At 41.8% G+C, this 9,814-nt stretch overlaps 1 long non-coding RNA gene across 1 annotated transcript; it reads right to left on the bottom strand.

The window, feature by feature from the left end:
* Positions 1–5,085: 5,085 nt before the first annotated feature.
* On the bottom strand, positions 5,086–7,357 carry LOC120018277. The gene is made up of 4 exons (XR_005472199.1): positions 7,262–7,357; positions 6,818–7,041; positions 6,488–6,722; positions 5,086–5,445 (listed from the first exon to the last, which is right to left on the bottom strand). It is a non-coding gene; the product is annotated as an uncharacterized LOC120018277 (long non-coding RNA).
* Positions 7,358–9,814: the final 2,457 nt, after the last annotated feature.

Below are 9,814 nucleotides of genomic sequence, written 5' to 3'. Positions count from 1 at the left end.
CTGTGAGGATAAACAACAAGTCACACATACCTTTTATATCATCATTATACGATAGTGTCTGTATTCACCAAGTGTCTCAGAGTAGGATCTAGGATTAGTTATCTCATTTAGATCATAATTATATAGACCAGGAGGACCTGATCCTAGATCAGCACTCCAAGTCTGAGACCCTTGAGGACATGGCTTGTGGCTAAAAACTAAAAAACATATTTCAAGATATCAAGAGTACTTACAGACTGAAGAGGAGAGGTCTTGTACAGTGAGTCAACTTACTGGTAGTGAGTGGGAACTGCTAGTAAGTGTCAGTTCTGTGGTTGATACATATTTATAGTAGTCAGAACACAAGTAGCTGATGCAGAACTGTCCTTTCCTTCCTCTTTAAGTCATTAACATGCATGACTACCTGAACAGCACGTCAGAATAGTGTTGACTATAGCCTACGATGTGGAATGTTTATAATATATTAGAATGTGTTTACTATAGCCTACTATTTGGAATGTTTATAATATCTTAGAATGTGTTGCCTTGCCCCTCTCAGTTCTACATGGAACAGGTCAAAGTTCTATATATATATATTTATTATTATTTATCAAGCCTTATTTTACCAGGTAAGTTGACTGAGAACACATTCTAATTTACAGCAACAACCTGGGGAATAGATAAAAGGGATGAATGAGCCAATTCAAATTTGGGGATGATTAGGTGGCATGAGGGCCAGATTGTGAATTTTAGCAGTGGACACTAGGGTTAACAGCCCTACTCTTACAATAAGTGCCATGGGATCTTTAGTGACCACAGAGAGTCAGGACACCCATTTAACATCCCATCCAAAAGACAGCACCCTACACGGGACAATGTCCCCAATCACTACCATGGGGTATTGGGATGTATATATTTTTAAACCAGAGGAAAGAGTGCCTCCTTCTGGCTCTCCAACACCACTTCCAGTAGCTTCTGGTCTCCCATCCAGGGACTGACCAGGGTGAACACTGCTTAGCTTCAGAAGCAAGCCAGCAGTGGGATGCAGGGTGGTATGCTGCTAACTGTTGGTCAGTTCCATGGATTTGTAAGTAAGCATTTCATGGTAAGGTCTACACCTTCCATTAGATTTTCCCTCTATTCTACAAACCCATTAAATTTACACTCCTCATCAGCTGCATCAAAGTGCTACTGAAGGTTCCAGTGTTCTAGACTAGAGCTCCACCTACTGGCATCTCAACATTACTGCAGTGTTCTAGACTAGAGTTCTCCCTACTGGCATCTCAACATTACTGCACCATCCTAATAATAATGTCCTCATTAATGTTGGGCTAATAACAACATTACAAACTGACAATACATCAGATAGAATGGTGAAGCACAACACCGGCTACTCGACAAAGTCACAATCACACAAACATTGATGTCTGTAGTATTACAACATGCGGCATTGTCAGCTAACTGCTCAGACAAGCTCCAGCTAGCTGTTTATACATGTACAAAACTACAAGGGTCGGAAAGACCTCTGGATGACCTCTACTAATCCCTAGGTAGTGACTCAGGAATGTGTGAAGGACCACAGGGACGTCAGAGCAAAGGGTTGTTATTGTGACCACAACAAGGCCCTCCGGTTCACTTTGGGTTCTTATACAACAGGGTTTCTAGGAGGAAAGAGATACATGGAAATAGAATGAAACCTTCTCTCCAGCTGCTTCTTACCCGTTGTGCTTTTTGTCCCTTCCTGCCTCCCGTCCAGGATGAGAACATCATGCAGTCCATGCATCTGTTCAACAACGTCATTTAGTGACACTTCCTCTGGGTGTGGCCTATCAGAAGGGACGCCCATATTTACCCCCACTGCCCCCGCCCCATGCTCTATCCCAAAAACAGACTCAATGGGGCTGTCAGGGGGGTAAACGATACCTCTCCATTGGATATCCACTCTCCCATCCACCCCTAACCCCTCTCTTCCTACCTGGGAAAGTTTGACACTAGTTAGGGGGTCAAGAAACATATGACATCACATTCTCACTAAACAATGATGTATTCTATTCTCTAACTACTAGTTGGACAAAATGGTGGATATTCATCTAAGGACAAAGGCTTTAAATCAAGATATAATCTGAACTTGTTAACTGTGAGATGTAATATTATCAATCATGGAACGTTCCGGTATGTTCCATCTTTCTGTGTTCCGGCCCTCGCTGGTGGAACTACCTTCAACTCTCCAAACATCCATGATGTCATATTGTGTCTGCATGATGTGTTTTAAAATGACAATAAATAATATTTCATGTAACTGGACATTTACTGATGATGAAGATGATGATGAAGGTGAATAAACCACTATTGCTATACAACCCAATGTAAATGTATTATTTGTAGTTACTATATGTACTGTAAAGTACAAGAGGTGAGATGTTGAAAGGTTTCCATTTTCTCTCCACTGAAGATACTGTTATAACAAGGTGAAAACAATGACAATGAAGTTTATTGTTAAAAGTATATTTAAAAAAATGTCACAACACAGTTTACAAAAAAAGATTTGATAAAAGCATTAAGAAACGTTGCATCAAGCAGAACTCTTTCCTGGACGTTGAGGCAAAAGTCTCACAAAGTTGGATGATTGTTTCAGAAACATAACAAAAATATATATATAATTATATACAATGCATTGTATTCAGACCCCTTGACTTTTTTCAAATGTTGTTACATTACAGCCCTCTTCTAAAATAGATTAAATAAAAATGTATTCTCAATCTACCACACTATACACATAATGACAAAACAAATAAAGGGTTTTTAAAAAGGTTTGCAAATTTATTAAAAATAAAAAACAGAAATATCTTTAGATAAGTATTCAGACAATTTTCTTTGAGACCCGAAATTGAACTCAGCTGCATCTTGTTTCTATAAATCATCCTTGAGATGTTTCTACAACATGATTGGAGCCCATCTGTGGTAAATTCAATTGATTGGACATGATTTGGTAAAGCACACACTCATCTATATACGGTCCCACAGTTGACAGTGCATGTCAGAGCAAAAATCATCAGGTCGAAGGAATTGTCTCTAGAATCAGAGACAGGATTGTGCTGAGGCACAGATCTGGGGAAGGGTACCAAAACATTTCTGCAGTTTTGAAGGTCCAAGAACACAGTGGCCTCCATCATTCTTAAATAGAAGATGTTTGGAACCACCAAGACTCTTCCTAGAGCTGGCCGCCCGGCAAAACTGATCAATCGGGGGAGAAGGTCCATGGTCAGCGAGGTGAACAAGAACCCGATGGTGACTCTGACAGAGCTCCAGAGTTCCTCTGTGGAGATGGGAGAGCCTTCCAGAAGGACAGACAACTTTAGAGCACTCCACCAATCAGGCCTTTATGGTAGAGTGGCCAGACGGAAGCCACTCCTCAGTAAATGGCACATGAAAGCTTGCTTGGAGTTTGCCGAAAGGCACCTAAAGACTCTCAGACCATGAGAAACAAGATTATCTGGTCTGATGAAATCAAGATTAAACTCTTTGGCCTAAATGCCAAGTGTCACGTCTGAAGGAAACCTGGCACCATCCCTACGGTGAAGCACGGTGGTGGCAGCATCATGCTGTGGGGATGTTTTTCAGCAGCAGGGACTGCGAGACTAGTCAGAATAGAGGGAAATGTGAACAGAGAAAAGTACAGAGAGATCCATGATGGAAACCAGCTCCAGAGGGCTCAGGACCTCAGACTGGGGCGAAGGTTCAACCTTCCAATAGGACAAGGACCCTAAGCACACAGCCAAGACAACGCAGGAGTGGCTTTCGGGAGAAATCTCTGAATGTCCTTGAGTGGCCCAGCCAGAGCCCAGACCTGAAAATATCTTTGCGGCGACACTCCCCATCCAACTTGACCAAGCTTGAGAGGATCTGCAGATAAGAATGGGAGAAACTCCCTAAATACAGGTGTGCCAAGCTTGTAGCATCATACCCAAGAAGACTCAAGGCTGTATTCGCTGCCAAAGGTGCTTCGACAAAGTACTGATTAACCTCTCGAGTGGGACGCTAGCGTTCGTAGAAACATGTCAAACGATGTTTATAATCAATCCTCAAGTTGTTTTTGTCATAAATAATCGATAATATTTCAACCGGACAAAAGCTTCATCAGTAGAAAAGGAGAAACAAGAAAGGCACGCTCCCGGTCACGCGCTGGCTTCATGTCTGGAAATGTCCAATGTCCACTCATTGAAAGTGCTGTTTCAAAAGCCTGAAACAATGCCTAAAGACTGTCCAAATGTTGTAGAAGGAATAGACATTGTGAACTGCATCATAAGTCTTTGTATGGTGGATAGGCTTTCAATGGAAAAACAGACATTTCTAAATAAAGGCACTTCTTGGATGGCTTTTCCTCAGGTTTTCGCCTGCCATATCAGTTCTGTTAGACTCACAGACATTATTTTAACAGTTTTGGAAACTTTAGAGTGTTTTCTAATTATATGCATATCCTAGCTTCTGGACCTGAGTAGCAGGCTTTGGGCTTTTCATCCAAAATTCCGAATGCTGCAACCTACCCTAGTGAGGTTAAAGAGTCTGAATACTTATGTAAATGTGATATTGCAGTTTTTTGTATTTATACATTTGCAAAATTTTCCCTGCTGGGACTTCCCATACGAAAAATGTATTGAAACACGACTGTAATGACTGTGAATTTGGATAAAAGTGTCTACTAGATGGCATATATTACTATATACTATTATAAACTGAGTAGTTTGGTTCATGGATGTTGATTGGCTGAAACAGAATTTCAGAAGTCTATACTGTATATCAGACAATATACCAACAGGTATGACGTAAAATACTTGTTTACTGTTCTATTTATGTTGTTAACCAGTTTAAAATAAGCCGTGGTACAGTATGTTGGTCATATACCACAAACCCCTGAAGTGCCTTGTTGCCATTATAAACTTAAGCAATAAGGCCCGAGGAGGTGTGGTATATGGCCAATATACTACCGTTAAGGGATGTTCCTATGCACAACGAGGAGTGCTTGGATGCAGCCCTTAGCCATGGTATATTGGCCACATACCACATACCACAAACCACGAGGTGCCTTATTTTAAACTGGTTACCAATGTACTTAGACCAGTAAATACAAATTTAAATACCCATGGTATACGATCTGGTATACCACGCCTTTCAGCTAATCAGCATTCACGGCTCAAACCATCTGGTTTATAATGGTCAATATTCCACACCTCCACAGGCATTATATCACTTAGTTTAAATATACAGGTGAAGATATACAAGGTTTTTGTCAAACGTGTTCTGTTCAGGTCTTCTTTCTGGGTTTGTTCTTTTCAGGTCTTCTTCTTTCTGGGTTTGTTGTGTTCAGGTCTTCTTGGTTCTGCGTTTGTTGCGTTCAGGTCTTCTTGGTTCAGGGTTTGTTGACTGTACTGTAGAGAACAGAGGAGTCCTCCTCATCTGCTTGTGCTGCTGAAGAGAGAGAAACAGAAATGAAACAAAGACATCGTCCCAAATGGTGGCACCCTATAGGGCTCTGTCTAAAGTAGTGCACTAAATAGGGAATAGGGTGCCATTTGGAACAGAAGAACAGTTCCTCAAAACCATCATCACATCACTCCCTCATTATAGGCATAGTCATAGTCATGGTAATTGTCTTGAGATGTCAATTTTTGGGTTCATAGTTCGGGTTCATAGTGGTCACTTACATGCTGACCAGACCGGACACGTCGCGTGCGCGAGCGTCGCAAAATACATTTTGAAATCCATGTTATTCAATTATTGCACCCACACTGCTCACGCGCGCCAACGAGCGTCTGCCATGCCAAGGGCTAAAATAGAACTCCTTTCTATTTCTGACACAGATCGCGCTGAAAGTCCTGCCTCTCCCATCTCCTCATTGGTTATACCCACGTGGGTGATTGAAAGACGAACTCTTTTGCCGGTCGTCGTGGCAATACTATGAAAGTTTAGATGCAGATCACCATATAAGTTCAAAGATGAAAAAGCCTGGAAGGAGGAGAGATGACTAGAAACGATTCGGTTGGCCGTTTTATGTGTGGATTAATTGTCGGAGTAGAGGACCTTGTGCATTTCAGGTAAAATAACAACTCAATGTTTATATCCCATGACAAATTAGCTAGCAACAGCAAGCTAGCTAAATAGGACAAATTAGATAGCAAGTGCAAGCTAACTAGCTAAATTTCCATACATGTTTAATGCTTTTCGACCTGTCCCCAAATTAATGTCATTGGTTCAGAGTTTATTTTGATATTTTAACCTGCGTGTCGTGATCGTGTTTGGTGTAGGGGGACAAAATAAATGTATGCAGGATAGCGCACGTGGCGCACGCGCACAGCAGGTTTGGGTTCCGTGTAATTGTATTGAGATGTCCATTGTTGGGTTCATAGTTTGGGTTCATAGGTGTCACTAGGGGTCAACTGTTTTGCTTATTGATGACATCTCCTACAATAAACTGCAGCATATGAATGACCTTAATGCAGAATATGCTCACCGGGTGGCAGCACTGGGAGGTTGAAATTCAGAGCAGCGTACTGGACATCCTCATCCTCTTTCTGGGGCTGAGGCACTTGGACGGTGGAGTACAGAGGCACTTCCTGGTTTTTGGAACGAGAGAAGTGGACGCTGGCGTAGTGAACATCATCCTGGTCGTCTGTGGCTGCTGTCTGTGCTGCAGTAGAGGTCATGACCATGCCTGAGATGTTGTCATACACTGGACTAGAGTCTCCCTGATGGAGAGAGAGGACAGACAACATGAGGAGTGGAAATGTCCCACAAAGAATACACAGTAATCACAGTCATCTTCTGATTCCAACAGACTCACCTGTCCATCGTCTGCTGTGCCTCTTGTGTCAGAGGTGGATTTGGAGGCTTTATTCCTGTTTTGTAAACAAATGAATGAATGAATGAATTATTTAATCTTCTAAAGTGAAATAATAAACAACAAAAAAACTCACCTGAACCACATGAGTCCAGAGAAACAGAGGATGAGAACCAGAACAACAACTATGATTCCTACAGCTGCAGTCACAACTGAGGTTTGTTTCCCTAAAATAAAATATGGATGATATGAGTACACAGCATGTTCTAATGAACTATAATATTATTATAATAATAAAACAGAATATCAATGTAATACTTGTTAATACTTGGGGATTTTATAAGCAAATCCGTAGTTATTAACAAAAGTGTAATATTCCAAAGTATAATTATTAAGATATATTTTGAAAAGTAATTTTGTATTGAGGTATTAAAGATTAAACTTTACCTGCTACAATGATCATCAGAGCTGTAGAGTTCATAGATCCTCTTCCATTCTGGGCCTCACAGTAATATTCTCCTCTGTCCTCAGAGCTGATGTTAGTGATGCTGTTACTCTGTCCTGATGCTTTTGGTGAGGTTACATTCGTCTTGTACCAGGTGTATTTGTCCACAGGTGGGTTGGCATCACTGCTGCAGGTCAGAGTCACTGAACTGCCCTCCACTATTTCACCAGAGGGACTGACTGACACTGAGGTGTTCTTTGGGCCATCTGGTGGACAATATGTAACACATTGTTCATACATAGTGCTTTACATGAGGAGCATCATGGAACTTGGACTTATGATTGAAATAAGTTAAATATGACTTTAAATATGTGTGATTCTCTGAACAAAAGAAGAGAAGGTTAGGTGTATTTACACTGAATGTCCACAGACACAGAAGAAGAGTTGAGACTCCCATATATACTCTCAGCCTCACAGTAGTATTCTCCACTGTCCTCAGAGTTAATGTTGGTGATGAGGAAGGTGTTTTCAGATCCTTTCAGTGAAGCTTTGTTCTTCTTGTACCAGGTGTATTTATCCACAGGTGGGTTGGCATCACTGCTGCAGGTCAGAGTCACAGAACTGCCCTCCACTATTTCACCAGAGGGACTGACTGACACTGAGGTGTTCTTTGGAGCATCTAGTAAAGGAGAATATGTCAGAGGGTCAGGACTGTAGTACACTACCTCAAATGACGTCATGTCAAAAATAAATTGTTTCTAAAGTCAGAGAACTATCACTTACACAAAACATGAACAAGAATACATTAGGAGATACTTTAGGACTTGAGTGTCTACTAAACTATTCTTCAAGTGTTTGAGGTACTGAACATTCTAACTATAGACATGCATACATCTATGACATTATGTGTAATGTCTATGTAATGATGAATATTGATAGATAAAGCAGTAATACTCTTCTCATTGATATTAAATTATTGATAATTTCTAAGTGGAATAGTAGTTTAATTCATACTCACACACTGCAGGAGAGTGGAGGTCCTCATGGTGTTCTACAGCACAGGAGTAACTGTCCGCATAATGACCCAACACTACTAGGGTATTACTAGAGTATTGTTGGGAAGTGGGCTCATCAAGACGTTGTCCGTTCTTGTACCAGATGTAGGTGGGGTTGTCAGTCAGAGTACAGGTGGTGCTACAGGTCAGTGTCTTCTGTCCCTCTGCAGCAGGAGTCACCTTCACCAGCAGACCTGAAACAATATATATAAAACCACATACACCTCTGTGTTAACAGGATGGTTAATTTATTTTCTCCTGTAATTCAATATGATTTACAGTTGTATCATACAGTGTAGTGTATTACCTGTGACAGTCAGAGTTGTTCCTGGGAAACTATGACCCCATTCAAAGTTGTGAGTTTTAAAAGTGAAGCGATACTCAGCTGAGTCCTCCTCTCTCAGATCTGTGATTCTCAGGGAGGAGGGACCTTCAAATGTTCCAGTCTCTCTTCCAGTGTTCTCCACACGACTTGCATACCCTGGGTCTCTGGTTAGGTCCTCAGGGAGGAGGGACCTTCATATGTTTCACTCTCTCTTCCAGTGTTCTCCACATGACCTGTATACCCTGGGTCTCTGGTTAGGTCCTCAGGGAGGAGGGACCTTCATATGTTTCACTCTCTCTTCCAGTGTTCTCCACACAACCTGCATACCCTGGGTCTCTGGTTAGGTCCTCAGGGAGGAGGGACCTTCATATGTTTCACTCTCTCTTCCAGTGTTCTCCACACGACCTGCATACCCTGGGTCTCTGGTTAGGTCCTCAGGGAGGAGGGACCTTCATATGTTCCAGTCTCTCTTCCAGTGTTCTCCACACGACCTGCATACCCTGGGTCTCTGGTTAGGTCCTCAGGGAGGAGGGACCTTCAAATGTTCCAGTCTCTCTTCCAGTGTTCTCCACACGACTTGCATACCCTGGGTCTCTGGTTAGGTCCTCAGGTGTCAACTTATTAGTCCAACTAGCACTCCGTTTAGGACTAAACCAAAGTGATGATGTGACTCTATTATAACCAACATAAGTACAGGATATGTCCACTGTTGACCCCTTCAAGACACAGATTCTCCTCTTGGTGTAAGTCACTCTGCTGCAGCTCTGACCCTGAACACCTGAAACACAGTGACATAACAAGAGGTCAACTGGATTATATTCTCAGTTCTTTCTAGAAATGCTAAAAGTTCTCAAATGACAAAATGAAACCAACACACAGTATAATGTATTAAAGAAACACTCACACACTGCAGGAGAGTGGAGATCCTCATGGCCTTTTACAGCACAGGAGTAACTGTCTTCATAGTTACTGGAGACTGGGTCTTTGTACTGGGGGTGGTGCTCTCATCTAGATGTTGTCCGTTCTTGTACCAGATGTAATTGGGGTTGGGGTTGTCAGTCAGAGTACAGGTGGTGATACAGGTCAATGTCTTATCCTGATGTCCACCAGTCACCTTCACCTGAAGACCTGGAGAAAAAACAATATCACTGTAAATCCCTTCATCACTGACTTAT

The sequence above is a fragment of the Salvelinus namaycush genome, chromosome 2 (assembly GCF_016432855.1).
Source record: "Salvelinus namaycush isolate Seneca chromosome 2, SaNama_1.0, whole genome shotgun sequence".
NCBI classification, from domain to species: domain Eukaryota; kingdom Metazoa; phylum Chordata; class Actinopteri; order Salmoniformes; family Salmonidae; genus Salvelinus; species Salvelinus namaycush.
Note: the sequence above shows the minus strand (reverse complement) of the source record. Positions and strands in the feature narration are given on the sequence as shown.